The sequence below is a fragment of the Hetaerina americana genome, unplaced genomic scaffold, assembly GCF_022747635.1.
Source record: "Hetaerina americana unplaced genomic scaffold, ioHetAmer1.1.p SCAF_7, whole genome shotgun sequence".
NCBI classification, from domain to species: domain Eukaryota; kingdom Metazoa; phylum Arthropoda; class Insecta; order Odonata; family Calopterygidae; genus Hetaerina; species Hetaerina americana.
The window spans coordinates 59789283-59811608 of record NW_027287316.1 but is presented as its reverse complement, the minus strand read 5'-3'; the positions used below and the strand labels follow the sequence as shown (position 1 = coordinate 59811608).

The 22326-nt window shown below is 35.7% G+C and overlaps 1 long non-coding RNA gene across 1 annotated transcript; it reads left to right on the top strand.

Moving 5' to 3' along the window:
* Positions 1 to 13933: 13933 nt before the first annotated feature.
* LOC139696699 (uncharacterized) lies at positions 13934 to 21621 on the top strand. Its single transcript, XR_011702638.1, has 4 exons — positions 13934 to 14066; positions 14951 to 15251; positions 15407 to 15674; positions 21423 to 21621. It is a non-coding gene; the product is annotated as an uncharacterized lncRNA (long non-coding RNA).
* Positions 21622 to 22326: the final 705 nt, after the last annotated feature.

Here is a 22326-nt window from a genome sequence, read left to right as displayed (position 1 = left end):
CTCAATATAGTATGCCCCAACTGAATTTATTCCAATCTATGTCATATTCTGTTTCTATGTCTGAAATCTATTCTAATTGAGTAAACTATGTCAGTATTAATTTCAACTCTGAGTGGGTTGGGCCTAGAAAACACAGAAAGCAATGGATAATTTGTTATAATTAAAATGTAGTCAGCAGTGTTCAATGACCTCCATTGGAATTGTAAGCATAGGTAGTCAAATGGTATGAAAATGTAATTAGTTATTAAACATTCCCATATTATTTTGATGATAGTTGATCTTTCTTCAAAATTCTCATCTTTGACTGGAAATGTCAGGGTGGATGTCCTCAACATAAACTAAGTGTCATAGGCTCTTCTTGGTTTATGGTGGTAATCTACACTGCCATTATAATTATGAATTTTCTTCATTGTAGATGATCAGTATTTTGAATAAATAATATACTGATTTAGTACACCCTAATAAGACCTGCCCATGGTTCCTCAAACATTTAAAGCTTGCAAATGTCTAAGGTTTACAGATGACATGAATTTCATGCATCCCATGAAGTAGCAAATATTTAACAGTAAGTCACTGCTAAAAACAACTTATTAAAATATATATGTATGTGCTATTGGGGACATGGTATTCCAGTTAGTAGACCACTAGGCTACTGATCAGGTGACACCTCTGGGAATCCTCAACATCACTCAAGCCATGTGATTTTTTGGGTACCAGTACTCCCTGGGAAACCATAGGTGGCACAGGGAAAGGAACTGCTCCCCCTATTTTAATGTGTGAATTACACATGCCATTGGCCTTAGTACTGGGTAAATACTACTTAGTAATACCCATATCTATCAAGCCAACCTTCAGGTTCATAACTGTGGTGCTATGTGTTACAATCATCAAGATCCTTCATCATCTATCAGGCATACAATATCATCAGATGAAAACATTACAAGATGCTCTGCTTAGTGTAACAATGCATAGTATCCATGAAAATGTTTGATTTATGCTATTGTAATCGTTTTTAAAGTGTAGCTTTTGTGATGAATTAATTACTGAGAGGAAAATATAACTATTAAGATGATAGAAGAGGAAAATATATACCTAAAAATACAGTAGGTGTAATGCAATGAATAAATGCCTAAAATAATACAATTTACCAAGTCATAAAATAATTTATTGAGCTGTAGTTTTCAATTGATATCATTATTATTAGGTGAAGATTAAGACCAAGTGCTTCCTTATTGTGAGTATTGGCCTTGTGGGAGAAAAGGGTAGAGACAGATGCCTGGGTTAAGGGTGAATGTCAGTTATCAAAATGAAAGGGGAGTGAGGGAGTGTTTGAACAGGTAGTGGGTTGACGAAGTAATTGCTTACACTCCAAATAAAATTCCATTTACATTCGATAAAATATTTTATTCTAGGAAAAATTAACATTTTTGGTGAATCAGCCTCATTGACAGATGTGCATTTGAATCTATTTTGCATTCAATTCACTTTGGGAGTGGAAGACAGGAGTGAGATTGTTGAGACCAAGCCTTGAAGATATTAAAATTCTCTTGGCCGCTCCTGGGAGAAATCCCTATTATTTCTGTTGATACTAAATATTTTTATTCAGCACATAATTGGAAAATATGTCCCTTCTACCTTGTGAAAGTTGGAATAGGTACAAGATTTAGTATCATTAAATTTTCAGTCTTGAGCTAAAAATCTGATGCTATACTAGTATATGCCAGTTCATGCAGTGGTGTATGGCAATCAGGAGATCTGCATAATATTTTTACTTGAATAGTTACCTGTTAGTTTTCTTAGGTTCCTTATCTATGTCATATAAATTTAAAGGAAAGTATTATTCTCTTGCCTACATTTCTGCAGATTTTCAGGTTACCCTTGCTACCTTTGGTTTCTGCCAATAATTTTTCTCCTGATAGAATTGTTGTTGCTCTGACATTTAATTTTCCTGAGGCAAGATGGAAGGACAGGAGGACTATCGGAGTGATATTTATGGAGTAATTTGTATTGTAGATGGAAGAGTTTTGAAGTGGGTAATCCATGGTAAAGGAGGCAAAATTGGAGAAAAGTGTAATACATACAGGTATATCTCCACCTTGGACAATCATTCATAGTTTATTTTTCAGCAGTTAAACTCCTTCTCCACTCTTCCTGGTCACGTGCAAGTCTTTTTAATCCAAAAGTAGGGACAGTAACCTGTATCCTACACAGTCTCTTTGATGTATTACATTCTAGGACTGTCTCTTACAATGGTGGCCATTATTGCACCCTCCAATATTGGTCTTAACAGTCCCTAGTACCTTCAGAAGTGACCTATATAGAAGTCTCATCTCTTTCTCATCATACTCCACAGACACAATACCTCTTCAGCTCTCAGAAGTACCTCTTCATTGGTTACCCTTTCCATCCATGATATCAGGTAAAATGTTTAGATCTAGTTATTTAAATCAGGAGGTGTCCACCATTAAGTGGGAAACTTAAGAGGAAGCATTCATTACTTCTCAACCACCATCCCCTGAGGCTCTCCAAGGAATAGTCCTATATCATTATAGCTCTTGAAGACCTACTCGCATTCATCCTTGCAGAAATTTTCAAAATATTTTATTCCCGTCTGACCCTATTTCCTTGCTAACTCATTGCCTACAAACACTTCCATAAAAAATATCATGGCTTTCTCATTCACATTTTCAAGCCACCCTTATGAGAGCTTGAAATAATCAAAATTCCTTTTCTTGAACTTAAGGGATGGAATTTTTAATGAGCATGTGTAAACAAAACAATCTCTATCTCTATTTCCCCCTTCTTCCATGTTGTAATCAGCTAGACTCCAATGCCTACTATAACATTTCTACCTTCTCCCTGAACTGTTGAGATCTATTCTTAATAACCCAGTCCTCATTAACACAATCTCTCATTGCAGTGAAAGGGAGCAGCTGTCCCTTTGTGGGTGTCTTAAACATTTCCAAGGACTAATAGTAGAGAAATTTTTGCTAAAAACAGCGTTTATTATGAGGGGATCAGTATATTTCTTTTGGGGCTTCATCACGATTAGTATATTTATACCCTTAAAAAAAGTAGTAAGGCATCTCAAGGGATGCCTGCTGCTTGGGGGTTGTACTGGTTTCATATTATCTATACCGTGCTAAACTTTTTTTTTATAGACATCTGTTATGAGAGATGTCTCTTTATAGTCCACTGGGAACTGGAAATATTTGGGATTTTTGGCATCTTAGACAAAAAGCCTTCAATTTATATGGAATTGGAGCACAGTGTTGGATGAAATGAGAAATGAGAGTGAGGTAGGCCACTAACAGCTTAGGGTAAAGAAATAAAAGTCAAAAGAAAGAATTAGGCTCCAGCATGAGAAATGGTTTAGTATGACATCTTGATTAAAACCCAAAACAGATATAAGTACACATCAGAAAACTCTTAAATATTCAGGAGGTTAGTAATTGGACCATATATTACATATATGTGTACACATAAGATTGGAATCACCTATTAGAATTACATCTCATAAGAGGAATATAATGGAAACAATAATTTAGTTGTTATTAAATGAAAGTTAAAATTATTGGAGTCTTGCCAGATAAAAGGCTGCAGAATGTGGAGCATTAAATATTAAATTGTAGTAAATAAGATAATTGACCAAGAGTTAGATGATAAAATACCATTTGATCATGAAATACATTCAACTGAGAAAAGGATGAAAAGATATTGAAACATGAGATTGAAAAAAAAGCTAGCTGCAAGGAAAACAAAAGTAATTTTCAATACAAAAGTATTGGAAAGCCACAGAAGAGAAAAGGTATAATTAGGGAATGGAATAACGATGACATGGAGTCAGAAGCAAGAGAATTAAATAATTAGCATCAATAGCAAGAAACTGACAGAGTGAAGGAAGGATGGTGCAAAAAGCATCGACATGTTATTTTAGATTTCAAGAAAACTAGACATTTTATATAAGAGAGACAAATGACTCAAGAAAAAGTAGGTAATTCAGTTATCATCAAGAGATGTAAGGAGAATATGGGGGCTGAAGAATGGAGCAGTGTAAGATCAATGGTATTCATAAAATGTAGTGCTTTCAAATTAATATGTTATGAAGAAGAACTTTTGAAGAATATTTTAATATAACAGTACAACCAGGATGTATTTGCCTATTTTTTTTACTTGAGACAGCTTTCTGCTGTATATTTGAGTGAAATTAGTGAATGTACTACAGAGGATAAGTTAAATTGGAGGGATAGGTGACTTTATCTACACCCTACACCCTCAGGCAGTGCAAGTGCATGCAGTGGATAGGGAGTTGGGATTTGCAGGGATAGGAAGGGGTTATGACAGGGCTGTCCACTATCACCCATACTTTTCATTCAGGCTATATGCGGGGGAAATGGTCAAAGAGGCTTTAGGATGGCCAGAGATAGGAATGAAGTCTGCAGGGAATTCACAAAATCAGTTATAGTTCCATATATTGGAAGAGTTTTATCACCTAGACGTACATAAGAAGAAGAAATGCATGGAGCAAGGCTTTCACAAAGTGATGGGAGTTGATTACAGGGACATGAATAAGTATCCTAAGAAAAGATCAGTGAAATCTTCAACATGGACTGTAGAGAATCATGGAATGGAAACTTGGTCATTGGAGCATGATGATAGCATAAAATGAAGGCATTTTAGATGTGTTTTTGGAGAAGTACAGGTATGCAAAGGCAAAATGAAGGAAAGGAAAATAAACAAAGAAGTACTAGACATGGTGAGGGAGGAAAGAGGATTGTTATGAAAAATCTAAAGGAAGTAGTAGAGATGAGTGCAGAGCATTTTTATCAGCAATGGAATGTTCATATGAGTATTGAAAACCTGCTACCCACAAGTACATATGTATATGTCCCAAAGATTTTTTTCCATTTTATTTTTCAAGAATTACTACAAATTATCTTGGCATTAATGGCAAAAAATGCATCTTGAATGTCTAATCATTATCATTGATCAAATTACACATATTCTAATCCAATTTTCATGTTTCAATGAAAAATGGCCATTATCATTTTAGCAGCGTACCATTTTGTTGAAGGTCTTAGATAGTTCTTGGAAATTATAACATTGTACAATTCTGCAATAGAATGCCAATCACATCTTATTATTTCCTTCTTAATCTCCTCATACTTTCTCTCCAATTCAAATCATCCTGAGGGTCTGTATGCACTTATTCTCTTCTTTCCTGCTTTTCCAATATTCTCCAACAAATTCAGAAGTACCTTCTTCTTCTCATTTGTATATATTCTCCATCCACTTTTCTTACCACTTTGAAATCTTCCCCTAAATCTTCTTATCAAGTACATAAGGTAGTACTGACCTAGTTTCATTTAACTCTACAGAGTAAGACTCTAAGCAATGTTATCAGAGGGGGATGTAGAATTCCGTTGTGATAAGGAAATAAGGAGACAGTAGCACTTCACATGATATTCTTTATTTGAGATGGGAACGTTAGATTGCAAAAAGAAAGAAATGACATTAGGAGTGTAGATAGTTTTGTTTGAGGAGAGATAGGAAATACATCAAATTTTAAACAACTAGAGTTTGCAGAATGATTTATAATAGTGTGGGGAGAATCAAAATGAATAATCAGAGTACTGAATACAATGAATCTTACAATCTTCAAGGTGTATATGCCAATATGTTTATTGGTAGTTGGAAGTGATTTGTATGATCAACTGGAAGAAAATATTGGTAAAATTTCATCAAGGGAACACATAAGTGATATTAGGGTCTAGAACGCAGCACTTGGTGAAAAGGGGATGGGAAGGAGGTAGAGAATACAGTTAACAAATAAGAAATTATCTAAGAGTGAACTCAGTTCATCTCACCAAGAAAGAGTTTGAAAAATAATGATCATCTGGTTCAAACAAAATCACATGCTTTCTTTTATTTAGCCATTTGAGTGTCATGAGTAACTGTTAAATTTAGTGCAAAAATTGCCAGGCTATATATTATTAGGAGGACTGAAAATAAACTTGGAGAAAATGGTGGCAAAGTGCATCAAATTGCAGTGTTATAAAAGAATTATTTGACGGAAAATAATCAAGTTTACAATTTTTACCCATGGGAATTCAATTTAAAATAAAAATATAACACATGTCATTGTATTTTAACGCAAATACCTATCTATATTCTCTCTCATTTTTACAAAATTGAAGCTCTTCCCATTAGTTGAAACCTCCCAATAGAAGTCAATTCTTCATTACTTGAGGGTAGCAGTTTAAGAGGGGTTCCTTTACATCTCAAATCTGAGCAAATGGTCCTTAACTGACTTCTCTTTGGGATATTGATGTGCATACTCCGCTCAATCTTTTACCTTCACATTTCTATTAACATTAACCATTGTGTACTTAAATATTACCAAAAAAATTTAAATTAGACATTGCATTTAATGAAAATATTATAAAAATCACAATATGTACTTTTCAGAACAAATAATATTTTAGCAGCTGGTTTAATTTATTTCAAATTAATATCTTGTTACTTGTCCATCCTTTGAGACAATGTGACAGAAAAAGCAATGAACTAATTATGTTTTCCATACAGCATTTTACCCAAATATTGTGCTTGATACTTCTTTCTATAGTCATGATTGGCTTTATGCAAACTTATTTGGCTTTTGACCTATATTTCCGTGAATTTCACCATAACCAAGGATATAAGTAACTGGAAAAAACACAGACTTAGTATTTGTAGCACCACCTAGAAGAAACTACCATTTGTTAAAGACATACCTGTCATTGGAAAATATAGTGTGAATTTGAAAAGAAAAAAGAAATATTCTGTCTCATTAGCTAAAACTAACATCAATTAAAATGAAAGTGCTTGGGAAGTCATGATATGCTTCTGTCTGAGTTTGAAAAATCTTTTTTAAGGACTGAGCGAAAGAAAATAAAAAGCTGCCTACTTCATGAAAATCTGTCATGAGATTAAGAAAAGCATCACACAATTACTGAATAATCTGGCATGAGAGTCCCTGGATTCTGTAAGATACAATTTTAGATCATGCATGCAGCAAAGGTATCAATTTTGTGATTATAGTTGGAATATAAACAATCCAACACATACAGAGCATAGGAAAGTTAGTGGAAAAAATTTAGGATAGACTGACAAATAGAAGGCTTTACTGATTCACTTTTCCCTTACCTAATTCCCGATCAAGGCTAAAGAAGTGGGGAAAGTTACAAATTTAGCATATCTCCCTCTTCATATTATATTCCGTTTTCATGATGTGTTCTTACACCTAATGCTACCAACCATGACTTTGTGTGGGATGTATTGTGTAGATATAAATTTATTTCTTCATAATTATATCTCTTTGATTTAATACTCCATATATCCAAAGGTATCAGAATGCTTTATATACTTCATTTTTATCTCCCGATTGCACTAAAGTACACAGTGAGGGAGCAATGTTTAAGGGCTGATTGTCTGGCTGTGTTGCATTGATGATGTGCAAGGGTTGAAATATTTTTTTTACTATAAAAATTTTGACAGTAATGGTGGTGGACTTGTGTTAAGTATAATTCAAGTTAAGTACTTGTATGTGATATTTCAAGATTTTATGTTGACGATAGCATCTTTTCTATGATGGCAATATCTTCAAGGTAATAATTTGAGGCGGCAATCAGATTTTTTGCGTTTTATTCTTGGGAATTTAACCTCATATTTCTGGGGAAGTAGCAGGTCACCCACCTTCCTTAAACTTGAAAAAATAAAGACTGTTTCAGGTTTGAAACCATCATGAAACTCCTAATTTATTTTAGGGTTAGGGGGTGGAGCTGGGTATTATCGAGGAAAAATGGGAATATATGAAAAAAGCTGCGAAGAAAAACTATTGGAAATGTTAATGGGAAAAGGACAAGGAAACCATGGATTGTGAGAGGATCAGAAAGATAGACGAAGGAAGGGAATGCTTGGCCAGAAACATTGAGTTTTGTAGGAGGAAGTGTCAAGAGTTAAATTAATAAATTGAAGGGGGTAACAAATAGAGTAAAAGAAGTGTGATGGAAGAGGCAGTGCGAGGATATGGAAAGTCTAAAAGAGAAAAAGGGATACTGGTGCGCTAAATATGAATGTTAAAACCCTGTCAGGATGTAAGATGGGAAAATCATTGCAAGCAATCAAAGACATTCAGACATTCAATCAGAAAAATATTAGTTGAACCAGAAAAGATACAAGAGAGATGGAATGAATATATAGAAAACTGTATGGTAAATAACTTGGGTCAGCAAGGTTTGACATTTAAAAATTCCATTGCTTCAAGACCATAGGTATGTTAATTTGAAATTTACATAGAAAGAGAATATGATGTTGATGGAGATAGCTTAAGTCTAGTCTTACTTGATGGCAAGATAGAAGGTGCATTGAGGGAATTGAAATCAAATATGCTGTGTACTAGGCAACATTCCCATGGAACTAGTTAGAGGTTTAGGATAATGTTGGAGGAAGAGATTATATGGACTAATTTGTAGCATTTATCAGAAAGAAAGTTGGCTGGAAGACTTCTTCTGACCAGTATTAGTTATTATTTCAAAAAAAGGGAAAGGCTCCTTCATGTGAGGCCTACAGAACAATAATTTTGATTTCCCACACAGCTTAAGTGGTCCTCAGGATCATCAACAAGAGAATGTAGAGCAGGGCAAATGATTACTTAGGGGAAGACCAGTTTGAGTTCAGGAAGGGAATAGGTATGTGTAATGACATTGCACTAATGAGGTTGCTAATAGAGAGAGACATAGAATACATTTGGGACTTATATGTTTATTTCACAGATTTTATAAAGAGATTTGATAGGGTAAATTAGGGAGAATAAATTAATATATTGCAGGAAATAGGAGTAAGTTGGAGGGATAGGAGACTTATTCACAAACCTATACAATTCTCAGAAAACTCAGGAGCGGGTGTTGGATGGAGAGTCCTGATTGATAGTGCTTGGAAAAGGAATAAGACAGGGGTTTCAATTATCACCTGTGCGATGACTTGGTGTGTAGGTATATGGAGGAAATGGTTAAATAGGCGTAAGAAGAACTGAAGATTGCAGTCAGTCATTGAGCGCTCAGAAAATCAGTTAGCTCTGCAGATGGTCAAGCTTTATTTTGTCAGTCAGCTGAGGGGTTGCAAAATCTGCTGAGTACATTGCAAGGTCAGTGCAATAGCCATAGGATGAGAATATATGTAAATAAAACAAAGATTATGTGGTTTCTGGGAAAGAGGAGAATTAATTTGAATATTAAAATAATAGTTCATAAACTATAGCAGATGGAATAGTGTAAGCATTTTGGAAGTGTTTTGCACCAAAATGGTCAAAGCATTAGAAACATAAGTAAAAGGTTTGTGCTAGGCAAAGAAGCTTTCATAAGGAGGAGGGAGTTGATGGAAGGGACTTTGAGTAAAGATGCCAAGAAAAGTCTCGTCTAATCCTTGATGTGGGCGTTGCTTTGCACTGCTCGAAAAGATGGTCATTGAAACAGGATAATGGGCATAGATTGGAGGTGTTCAAAACGTGTGTGTGGAGAAGAATGGAAATGGTGACGTGAACTAAAATGAAAACACACGTTGAAGGTATAGTGGGGAAGGATAGAAGATTTGGTGAGAGAAATCCAGAAGAAGCTGGAAAGATGGATGTAGGGCGTTTAGATTAGCAATGGGATGATGAAGACTATGAGAGGTGAAATTGCTAGGCAAGTGAGGAAGGGGTAAGGGTAGGAAAGGTATGTTGGACAGAATGAAAGGAGGAAGGAAGCATGCAAAATTGAAAAGAGGCCTAGGGTAATGTTCAGAGGTTAGCTCATGCTTTGTAAAAAGAGAAAAGGGAAAATTTGCTGACCTTTTTGGTAATTTGTGTTCATCACAAATAAACCTTAACCAGTTGTTTACTGATGATGAACTGGCTTATAATTTAAATATAGTTCATAATTTTGTATGGTGCAGAAATTTGGTTGTTGAGGCAAGAAGATAGGCATATATTGGAGGCTTTAGAGGTGTGTGCATGTGTGTGTAAATGATGGACAAGGTAAAACAAATTAATGTATTCAAGATGTGATGGAGGGGGAGGGATAGTTGCTGGGAAAAATCCAAATGGAACAAGAAATGTAAATGCAGATCGTTTTGATTGACAATTGTGTTTTTTGGCTATGAATAACGGTAATCTGTAGAGGTAGGGGAGGAAGATAATAGATATGGTGGATGGAATAAACGGATGTAGGATGTCTGGGGAGTCAAAAAGGGCTAATTTTAGTGTGGTGTGTCAGATTGGGTCATGTTTGGCGAGGCTTAGGGGTGATTATTTTTTATTTCTATCCAAAACCAACCCAAAACGGTAGCCTACCATTGAAAATTTCAAAAATCCGGTTCTTCTAATCTACTGATTTCATATGGAGCCGTAATAGTTTTCTCGCCATCACGATTCGACTCTCTGTATTTCTTATGTTCTAATTTGATGAAATGACATTTTATACCTCATTATTGTGGAAAAGCACTTAATAACTTTATACTGAAAATCTAAGAAAACACTTTTCAGTAGGAACTCATAAAAAATTATTTCCTGGCTAGTTACAGCGTACAAATTCACAATACTGAATTGAATCTGCAGCGGAGGAGGTTGACCTAGTTGGGAAGTATTGCTTTGCTAATGAATCAGAATAAAAGATGGGCTGGTGGCTGTGAACCCAACTACTAGCGGGGGGGGGGGCTTCGGTGGGCATCATCACTATTTCAGTCCAAAGATTAGTTGTCTGCTGTCCTCCACGCTTTCCTTTCTGATTTTGACTCTCTTGTACGCCCCTTGATATCTCGTCTATTTTTAATTTCGTTCATTAATTGCTCTATGCTTTAGCCCCTTCTTCTTCGCGGCGTCTTCCCTCCCGTCTTCCTTGCCTCTATATTCCTAATAAATCGATCTAATATCAACAAAATAAACGTACAGTCAGTGAAATACTTGGGTGTTACGATAACTAAGGATGTGTTCTGGGGAAAACACATTTGTGAAATTAACTGAATAACAGATAAAAAGTTATAGTTCAACGTAGAGAAGCTAGGTTTGCAAAAAGTTGTTATGAACGAGGTAGCAGTGTCACGACACTATGGGAAGAATTAAGATGGAAGCTACCAGTTGACCATAGGTTGAAATAAAGGTTATATTTACGGCGTAAATTTGAGGCAGGTTACTTATCTGGCTATGTTAGAGACATATCACAGGCCCCGAATTACTATGGTAGATAAGATCACGAACGTAAAATCAGGGAAATAGATAGTAGAACGGACACATTTAAAATGCCATCTTTCCCTCGTTCCATTAGAGATTAAAATAGATATGGCCGGAGGCGCGAAAGAGATAATTGGCATTGATAGCGTATTTATTTTGTGGATATCCTGCATGTTTTTTTAAGTTGAGCCATCTTTTTAATACTCCCCCAACGTGATTTGAAAATATGTGAAAGTGTTTCCTTATTGAATATTCTTGCATCATCTTTGGTATGATTAACTTTCATCCAGTGCATGATCAAACTCATATTAGTGTAGAGGTGTCATGATTGGTGCTGTGCATACATGGCTGGTGACCTAGTAACCCCCTGCCACACCTCCTTGCGATGGCTTGCGGGGTATTATTTAGATGTAGAAGACATATCCGACCCAATCAGGGCCAATGCCCGATACTCGCAAATTTATATTGCCATATGCCGAGCCTTCGCTGCTTTAGAGAGAATGAGTTTGAATCGTGACGAATTTGAATGGCATCAAGTACGACCGAATGCGAACAATACGACGGATTAAAGATATGGAGTGGGGCAAAACAATTACGTCTTCCTGTGGCAGAGATACCGAGACCCCCAGTACATCCCATTTTTTTGGATTATTAGGTACTCATATATCCACCTTGTTATTCATGTATCCAGATTTTCGTAGTAGTAGTACTTAGGGGAGGTGACCGACTGCTGAGGTCATTTGCGCCATAGGGGATGGACAGGAAAGGATGAAGGGTGGAGAGGAACCCGACGTCGGCATTAGCCTACTCTTTTACGAAATGCGCCAAGGGGTCCGCAGCTTAACGTCCCATCCAACGGACGGTGTATTCACTCAAAGTGCCCTCCACAAAGCACCTCAAGTAGGGATCGGGATACCTCTGAAAAATATTCAACACCGCCGGGATTTGAACCTGGGCCCTTTGGGTGGGAAGCTAGTACGTTAGCTCCCGCACCATCTCGATCCCCCAGGTTTTCGTATATTCATCCAAGTACTCTCGCATTCATTACCCATTACGGCATTTATTTGGTTCCACGAATCCTGAGTAATTTTTTGTAACTCCAAGTTGACTTAATTAAATTGAGTTAAGATAATTTTTTATCTAAAATTTTAACTTAAGATGGTGGTAACAAGAATTCTCAGCACCGCGCTCCGCCAAGTGTGAGAGGCGAAGATGTGACGGAATAGAATTAAAACTGAAAAATATGATCTTAAACGGAGGAGTACGATAGTGCATGTCGTATAAAAGGGATTTGCTGGTATGCTGGTTGACCCAAAGCCAGAACAAACAGACCTAGAGGAGAGCAAGCAGCCTATTGCTGACTATCGGTTGAAATGACCAATCTACCGTTTTGTCATTTGAATTTCGTCCATGGCATTCAGAACTTAGGAGCCATTCATTTCCAAATATGTGACGGAATTTCCGCGAGAAATCCTCCATTCCCCGGTTGTCAAGCGCTCTTCCCTTTCAGAATATAGTCAAATGCCAATCGTATTCTCAGAAACAGGACGACGGCAGAGAGGATAGTTGGTGGGGACGGTGAACAGCTAATTCCTATTTTAAAGAAGAGAGCTCAATCGTGGCCACTTCAAGAGAATGCCCAGGTGCTCGGACTCGCTCGGGCTCGCCTTCAGTTGGTAAAGCTTTGCTTGGGCAATTTTAACCCAGATGTAAAAACTGATCTCTCTCTAAAGTTCGATTTAATTAAATGGTATCATACCGTTTTAGCTTATTGAAAAATGTATAGGCTATTTTCCTTTGCTGGAGTCACCAGTATTACGAGTAATTTTACATTTTTAATAAAAAATACCTCGAGCCCCTCAGCCGCCGTTCACCTGCCTAAATAAATCTTTAGCAAATCTACATAATACCTCGCAAGCCGCCGCAAGGGCGTATACATATATATTTATTCTAACCTACACCCTTAGTGGCGTATAGATTCATGTGAAAACCTTTTTAACGTACACGTACCGTATTCATAATCAAGCCTTATAATTTGTTGCCCAAGTTCTATGTGTTTTATATTAACTGTAGACTTGGCGTACATTTAAAAAAAATTATTTTAGCCGAGTGAGTTCGACTACTGATTGAAGGGTTGACTCTGTATACCCTCAGTTTCACTGAAGTATTGTGATTTTACATTAATCGGATATTCTTTGTAAACCTAAGACAGCAGAAGACTAGGAGCAGATATCCATTACTTAATGCGTGAATTTCGCATGGCGTGCACAATAAGGGGTGAGTTCTACTCTCGTCCATTGAGCCAACCTTTGGCTTCATTAATTTAGCTGTTGGATTTTTTATATTTAATGCGGATTTTCCGTAAGTATTTTTCAGTGCCTAATTACGTTGCGAGGATGGTTAAAAAGGTTCTTTCCGGTCTCAAGCTCAGGTCACGTATTATAAGGATGATATCCGTCCTCGTTTGACTTTTCAATACAGGCACCTCACCTCACCTCTCACCCTTCCTCCCTCTCCACACGCTGAACAATTACCCGACCCTTCCAGCCGCCAATTCCACCCTTCCCCTCCTCTCACGTCGTGTGCCATGACATCACGCCACTAGACTCTCCAATCCCCTCCTTCCACCCTCACTCCCGGCGCTCTACCTTGTCTTCCGTAAAACCATTCTCTCGCTTGCAGCTCCCGTTGCCGGGTGAAACCTTTGCGCGTGGAGGAAGCAGTTCAGTCGTCCCGGCAGCGTCACGAGAAGACGGGGTCGCGGAAGGAAGTGGATGGATGGTGCGGCTGAGATTCTGTGAGCTGAAGAATATCTCTTAAGGTGATCATGATTGTTGAATTGTGCGGACATGTTTTGAATTTAAAACCGTTCTTGATAATCATATTTTAGTTGTGGACGCGGTTTAAATATGCTGAGAGCATGAACTTATATTTCGTGGATAATTTCCCATGATTGACATGATAAAACTAGGAGGCTGCTTAAAACCTCGTCTCGTGTTAATTGCTGTTAATGTAGAAGTAATAATGGTGATAGTAATGTTTTTAAAGCCAAATGTAGTTTCCGCATGAAAAGCAAAGAATCGTAGGTAAAATTTTTGCATCAAATCATCCCCAAAGTACTGAATGAAATGTTTCCTTATAGGAGTAAGTTTTTGAGCCCAAAGAGGGCGAGAATTAAGGGCGGGACGTAGCTGTAGGGATGTTCGGCTGTTTAAAATGAACGTATTTCTGATAGATAATATGGTGAAAAAAGTGTACTTATCTTGTTAAATGGAATAAATTTGTCAAACGGGATTTTCCAGATATTTAAAGATAATGCGTACTTATTTTACTCAATATAATTGTACATCACAATGAATTTCGCCTCTTAATTTTTTTCTTCGGTTTCATATTTTAATTTTCAGTTCACTGTTCGAAGATTGAGCACTGTTTCTCGCGGTGAAAGCGAGGTTAAAGAAATGAGTTAAATTGTTGTTAGTTGGAATTTTTCTTTAATAGTATACTAGCATTCATGCAATTTGGTTGTTGTGCTCACTCGAATGAGTGAATCTAATCTTAATTATTTTTAGGAACCAAACTGTCAATAGCATAAATGGCTTAATTTTACTATCCTGCTCGTGATAGTGTACATTATTTGTAGTTAATAAGTAATAATCTAAGTTAGATTTAAAACTTTTCTTAATAATTTTTTTTAAATATTTCCAGGGATCTACGCTGCTTGCGACGAAAAACTGAAACTGACGAAGGCTTCAATCACAGAGATGTCTTTACGGAATGGACCCAAGTCTTACTCCGAACCAAAACGGGAGGAATTTCTCCTCCGCACCAAATGCAGTTCATCAGTGGAATCTTGGGCACGCGTCAAAATATGTATTACTCAACGACCAGAGGAGTGAAATAATATCCTTCACGAGTGGGATTCCATTTGGTGCAGGAGGGCGGTAACTGTTACGGTTTCGCGGCATCAGCTGATCGACGAACTGAAACTCGTGCTCACGATGATTTGGTATCTAGATTTTGTTACTCAATGAAATTTCAATCGATAATGTACTTTTAGCTATCAGTACTTATGAAATTGAATGCAAACATTTGAAGATTTTTATGAAATTTTAAAAATATTATTGTATCAGACTCTATGATTTTTTTGATTTGACCCAACAGTTTTACCGAGCCAACGCGTGCCGTCTTATAAGAGGGAAGACAGAAGAGTACTAGTTTCTAATGAAAGACATCGCTGCGGGTACGATCTTTCGCTGGACTTCAAGAGGACTTCTCGATTATTTCATCTCCGGTGGTTGAAGATCATAATTCTTCAGGACGGGAGGACCACGCTTTGGAACGGGAAGGAAACTTAGTTGCTGTTGCGACATGATCGGATTGGCGATCTTCGGATCCTGGCGTCCTTGCTGTGGCTTACTGATTTCGAGAGGTCGGTTGTTCCTTCCTATATTTTATCGCACTGGTGAAATAGTATTTGTTATATTGAACTCTATCCAAGGTGTCATGTTGGTGAATCTCAATTCTCTCGCAAGGCTTCTTCAGTCAAGAGGATTTTCTATTTGATTTACTCCTACTGAAATGCTCTCTTCGTTGAGTGAAACCATTAGTGAATCCTTGACATTTTGCGTAGTCTTTTTCAAACCAGTAAATTCTCTTGCGCAAAATATTTTTGAAAATTTTAAGGTACTCTTTGCAAAGTTTTCTAAATGGAATTGTAATAACCTTTTCCTCGGTTACGGAGTTCTAATCGCGCCTTGGTTTTTATAGTTAAAACTGAATTTCTGTTGATACAGAAATATAAAAAATAAATGAAGTCTTAATTCTTGATAGCACTGAGAATATTTTGATACAATTTAATAGTTTAGGACGATAGGAGATTTGCGCCTTGTTTTCTTTTCAGCCAGTTTACTTAAAGCTCACTTAGTCAAAGCATATATTCAACAGATTCAGGCGAGATGTAGTGGAAGTTCGTCATTATGAGAAAAACAAATTTGCACTTGTATAAAATTTGTTTTTCTCATAGTCAAAGCATTTTCACTTGCACCGACAGATTTTCTGTATCGTTTCACGAAACACCCTTTGAGGGTAACAATTACCATAAAAAATTGACTCGGTCAATCATAAAAATAAAACTGAAAAGACACTTAAAACAATCGTAGCCTAGGATAAATAAGTTCGCAAGAGCGATTGATATTACAATTATTAAATAACTTCTAATATTTACTCTTGCAACTTTGTTTTTCCTGAGAGCATAGTGAAACCACCAATACTTTGAATAAACGTAACGCTAGGTAAATAATTCCATTTTTAAATACCATTAATTCAAATTATTGGTGGTTTCACTATGCTCTCAGGAAAAACAAACATTGTTATCTTGGCATTTAGTTGTCTGGACTAATTGTCCAAGACTATATATGCTTTTAAGGGGCACATTTTAGGTAAAAATATTACTGCATTAGGAAATTTAAGCTAAGATTTTCTCTACCATCACTATGAAAAGATATTAGAGTTTTAATGTTCAATCTTATGTAAGGTTAATTGTTGGCATTGTACAATCTGTTAGGGTGACAGGCTAAAACAAATTGTCCCCAGCAATTCCCAACGCTGTGACTGCGTACATGAAACAATTTTTCATTAAAATCCTTCATCGTGTAGAAAAATATGTACGGTTCAGTGTCATGAAATTCATAGAGACTAAGACACAGATGTGACTTGGCGCTGGATTCTCAATTTTTTCTGTTTTTATAAAACTTTTTTTTCAAGCAAAACAATTTATCTTTTTCAGAAAAATTGCCAACTACATTCGTGGTCTGAAATTGTGAGATGATGCTCAAGTCCTTCCTCATCTGGTGTTCTTACTTTAAATATGCCACACTTTTCCCCTCCATTCAATTCTCATTGAAAGTTAATATCTTGCATAGACATGTTTCAGAGTTTGATTTTTTATACTGGCTTTTAAGTTTTTGCAAATTTCAAAATTTTCAAGTTCATTATACTACTTAATTTAATAATGGTTGATGGCAATTGGTTTAAATTATTTGATAATAGGTGAATTTATCCTACTTCAGATCTTTTATTCCTGTACATAATTAATAGCAGAATATCCTTAGGGATTTAAATTTGGCAATCAAGGATTGAGTAACCCAGCAGGAGACATTCTTTTTACTTATTTCGGAATCTAATTATAAAATAATTCGGTGAGCAGGAACATTTATTAAAATTAGCCATTTGATGAAACCTGTTGCATAAATTTGGCAGTCATGTTCACTGGAACTGATTACAGAAATAATGGGCCCAGAGCGCTATTAGGAAAAATATTTTCAAAGCTAAAAATTTTGAGAAAGAGTGACAAGCCCCCTATTTCAAACTTTCTATCCAGCAGTGCCCCATCGACGTAGTGGTTTTGTGCGCTATCCTATTTCTAGCATCTGGTTAGCCCACTTAAAATTGTTCAAATTTAATTATTTTATTTTTATTATTTTTTGTTTTATTTTTATCTACTACATAATTTTTTTAATATTTCGTACACCAGATATAATTTTGTCTTGATGTTCTTTTCCACATAAATTTTCATGTGTGCTCATATACTATTTAGCATAACTAAGCTGTTTTTTGAAGCATTTACATTTTAGCCACATTAATGTACTGCTGTAACAATGTCATATTACTCCTGGATTGAGATGAAACCTGTAATAATGGTGTTCACTAAAAGCCTGAGGCAACCAGGTGTGAAGCGGGTAGGATATTTAAGTACTATAGGGCTTTTTTAAAGTGTAGGTAAGCATGTCTGTCAATTAGAGGGTCTCTCAAATTGTCGTTGCCAAATTTTGTAGCTTTAAATGAATAGAGGTTCAGTGCCAGCAATAGTTCATTTAATCCCAATGAGATAGCTTCAGATTTAATAATTTTATTAGTGATTTTAATGTTCATTCTCAAATGCAGCGATGCAGTTATGCATAACGGATTAAAAATCCCATATTCATGCTTAAGAAAAATGTTTAAGCTTAGCAAGTTTCTCTTGCAATAGCATGTGTGGAGGACAATGTGGTAGCTTTGTTAAGCCATTTAAAGTTAAACGCTAGTGTTTGCATTCTCTAACTTGGTTGACATGATCAGTTCATTGGTCCTTTTGTCTTCAAACTTCATCAGAAATCAGTTTTAGGTTTAGATTATTTTCACCCCAAAATGCCTGATTACATGGAATTGTGGTTTTTTTCTCTCACTTTCTAATTCTCGAAATGATCGCGAACAAGTTCGCCATAACTTCCTTACTGAAAAAGTTACTAGGTCAATAACACACAATAATAAAAACTTTGTTGCAATTTTCTACAGTTAAACTTTAAACTACACAGTTTAAATGTGGAAAATTGCAACGAAGTTTTTATTATGTCTCAATTCCACAACATCACGCCTGACTCTTCACTTTTCGTCAATAACACACATTTTCTTTAATGTACAGGCTTAAAGAATTATTCTGCTTCTCTTCCACGTTAGGCATGCATACACATTTAGGATAGGTATTTATAACTGCCATTGGAGGTTATGGCAGTTACATTTTCTCACACGAAACTCTGGTTCACATGAACTCAACCAAAAAGCTCGCATGAAACACCGGTGAATGGGATTAAAGATGTTATGCTTACATCTTCTGGGGGAGAGGTTTTCAATTTTCCTTCATCTGAGAAAATTCTCCTGGATTCCAAACCTTTAGGTGAAACGACAATGCTGAAGATTATATTCCGTAGTAACCCAGACACGTATAATCACCAATGTTGCAAATTTATCGACATGATGTAGCTAGCATTATTAGAGAATGTTGTTTAAGATTGAAATTTTAATTGAATACTGGGATTAGTTTATTCAGAAATTGAGTGGAAAATGAATATTAAGAATGTCAATAATATTATTAATTATGAATTTTCCTCGAATAGCTTGGTCCAAGTTCTAGGACTTAAATTCTTTTTCATACTATAAATGTTATACGTACTGAGGGATCATAGGTGTCAAGATTTTATGGCCGTTCTCACACGTCCATTCCCGTCCTACTGTGTTTAATGTTCCTGATACCTTGATAGTGCTCCTCCACCATTAAGACCGCCGGACTAAAAATATTACTACCGATTCCGAGCAAACTAATTTTCTGGAAACTTAGAAGTCATACTACACCATAAAATTTCTCGATAGAAAATATGCAAATGTATAGTGTAAATACTCAGTAGGTACTACAAAAAACCCTCATCTGAACATTGTACCCTGGGCTGAGACTATCAATTGCCAGCATATCCTAGATGAGTATCGGTACATAGCTATGATCGAGCAGATATTAGAAATGAGTAGCTCATTTTGGGTTCACGATATTAGAAATGAGTAGCTCATTTTGGGTTCACTAAATTTTACAGTGTAGATTTGTTATAAAAAAGTCACATGAATAATTATGGATTTTTTTTATATTGTATAGTTTGACCAGGGTTACGGACTAGACCAACGAAATAGATGAAATAGGAGCAATTTCACACTTTTGTGCTATTGTGGTGACATAATTTGAGCCTCATCATTTGACCACTAAGCATTTTTTGATGAAGCTTCAACATTAATTCAAGTGCATATGGGTGAAAAACAGTGAGTCTCATATGCTTTTAACTTCAGATCCAGGGAAGCTAAAGATAAATTGCCCATTTGATGATCATCAAGAAATGATTATATGCTTTATTGGGAAATTCATAGGCGGAGGCTGATACTTTATAACCAAATAAAAAGAGCTTTTTTTTCTTATACAAACATGTTCCTCTTTTACCTTAACATCTTAGTCTCTCTTTTTCTGAATCGGAATCTGATCTTTCCTTTAGTCAAAAACATTGACCCTTTGTGGCCTTCAGAATATCTTCTATCACTTATTTCACTATCTGCTACTAAAGCTTCTGCTTTTCACGACTATTGTTCAATACTATATAATAGCTCTACTATTCTCTCAAAATGTTGACCGAAAGACAGCTGTTCTAACCAAGCAGATGGCTGAACACGACAAAATCCTTTTAGCCATTGAACTTTGTGATACTCCAACTGTATCGTTCATCATAGTCTTGATTTGTCACTATTATATAAAAATAGATCAAGATAAGTTTTCATGATAAGATAGGTGAGGGATGAGAGGAAGAGTTGAGATGAGGATACAGCATTCACATCCTGAAACGATGAGGTGATAGAGCGGCCGACTAATTCCCAAGGGCCAGGCATAATCGGAAGGAATTTTACTTGGGAGTATTTCATCTTGGAATTGAACTATATCAGCAATCGAATGCTCAGTCGGTTTATGCCAATGAATCAAATCAAGGTGTAAATCAAAGTATGCTCAAAATAGTGGAATTCAGCTTTTTAATTAGTCTCGTTATGTTCAGATTTCCTGAATACTGAAATAAATTACTGATAAATTCAATTTTCAAATTCAATTAAGTTGGTTTTCGTGGGTGACGTCTATGTGCTGGGGTGGTTTATTTTGGAGGTCATGGAAATAATTTCTTTAACAATGAGCGCAACTCGGAATTTAGTGGAAGGTGATTGTGAAAATACTAACTCCGATGAAACTTTCAGAGAGATATAATCGGAATTACTTAGAAGAAATCAATAATCCTTATAATATCCATAGTAATTATATTTGGTGTTGTCTGTTACAATTAAGGAACTAAATAGCATTTTTGTCTTTGTATATTAATATATAATATATAAAATAAAGTATACCAAAATAATAATAAATTTGGTGTGTTTACAAATGTCAACATATAAATTTGTAATATGTCAAACGTCATAATCATTATACACATTTTGATGCTTTTAATATGAAAGGTATTATGTTACAAATAATAAAAGTTGATTATTTTTTAATATTTCAATTGCCATATTTTTTAATATACCCAATTGCTCTTGTAAGAGTCATATTGCCCAAAGTTAATTCATGATTGGTCATTCTGATCAGCCGATAACTAGCGTGCATTTTTAGTCAACATATGCATTCACACTGCAGAAGCTAATGCAGGTTGTAGTGATCAATATAAATTTGACTCATACTCCATGAAAGATTTAATATTTCTTTTCATAAATATCTTCCAGTTAGAGAAAAAAATAATTTGTAAATCGAATATTGTATGACATGAAATTAATTCTCTAATTATATATTTTACAGGGGAAAACAGCCTCACAGTTACCTCCGTATGACATCAGAGTCACTTCACTCCAGATGAAGCACGCCGCAAAGGCTGACTGGAAATATTTTTGTAGGCAGTTGCCTTGCAACGTGCGCTTTTTTACTGGAACTATTGAAGCTGATCTATGCACAGAGCACATTGATCTATCTACTTTGCCAATAAACTGATAATCCTCCATATCTGTTATATTTTTTCTACCCTGGCCATGGAATTTTTTGCTTTGAACTTAGTGCAAATTTTGATTCTGCTCTTTTGATCAAGAGAGATGCCTTTCTCCTCTATCCAAATAATTATTATATGCAAAAACTTGCAACTAATAAACAAAAAACAAAAATAAATAAACATAAAAATAAACAAAAAAGGAAAATTTTGCCTCCTTTATGTAGCAAATTGTAGGGAATTTGGTCCAGGAATTGTTAAAAAATACCCCTTAAGTCCTATTTGCTAAAAATCAGGCTCTGTCCAGCGTTGAGATTTTGGTAATAAAAATTTGAATAGGGTTTGTAAACAAATTTTTATTTAACCTGCAATTACAATTCAATTATTCAGTACAAATATAATAGTTAACTATCTGTGGTCTGATCTCCTGGTCCCCACTCATGGAAGAAGTCAGGCAAAACAATTTGCAGGAGTTCCACTCATTGTAGTACAAGTCCTTTCAACTGTCCTCTCCCACATTGATGACATGCAACAAGAGAAAGAAATTATTGTAATAAGACATTTATCATGAAGAATTCCATCACTTTCTTTCAGGTTGGTGGCACTGTTCCAAGATCTAAATTTTACACAATGGTTGAATTACGGGGATACACAATTTAAAAATGAAGAAATTCAAACTTCAATGAAGGACAAATTAATCTTAAAATTACTGCAAAAAAACAG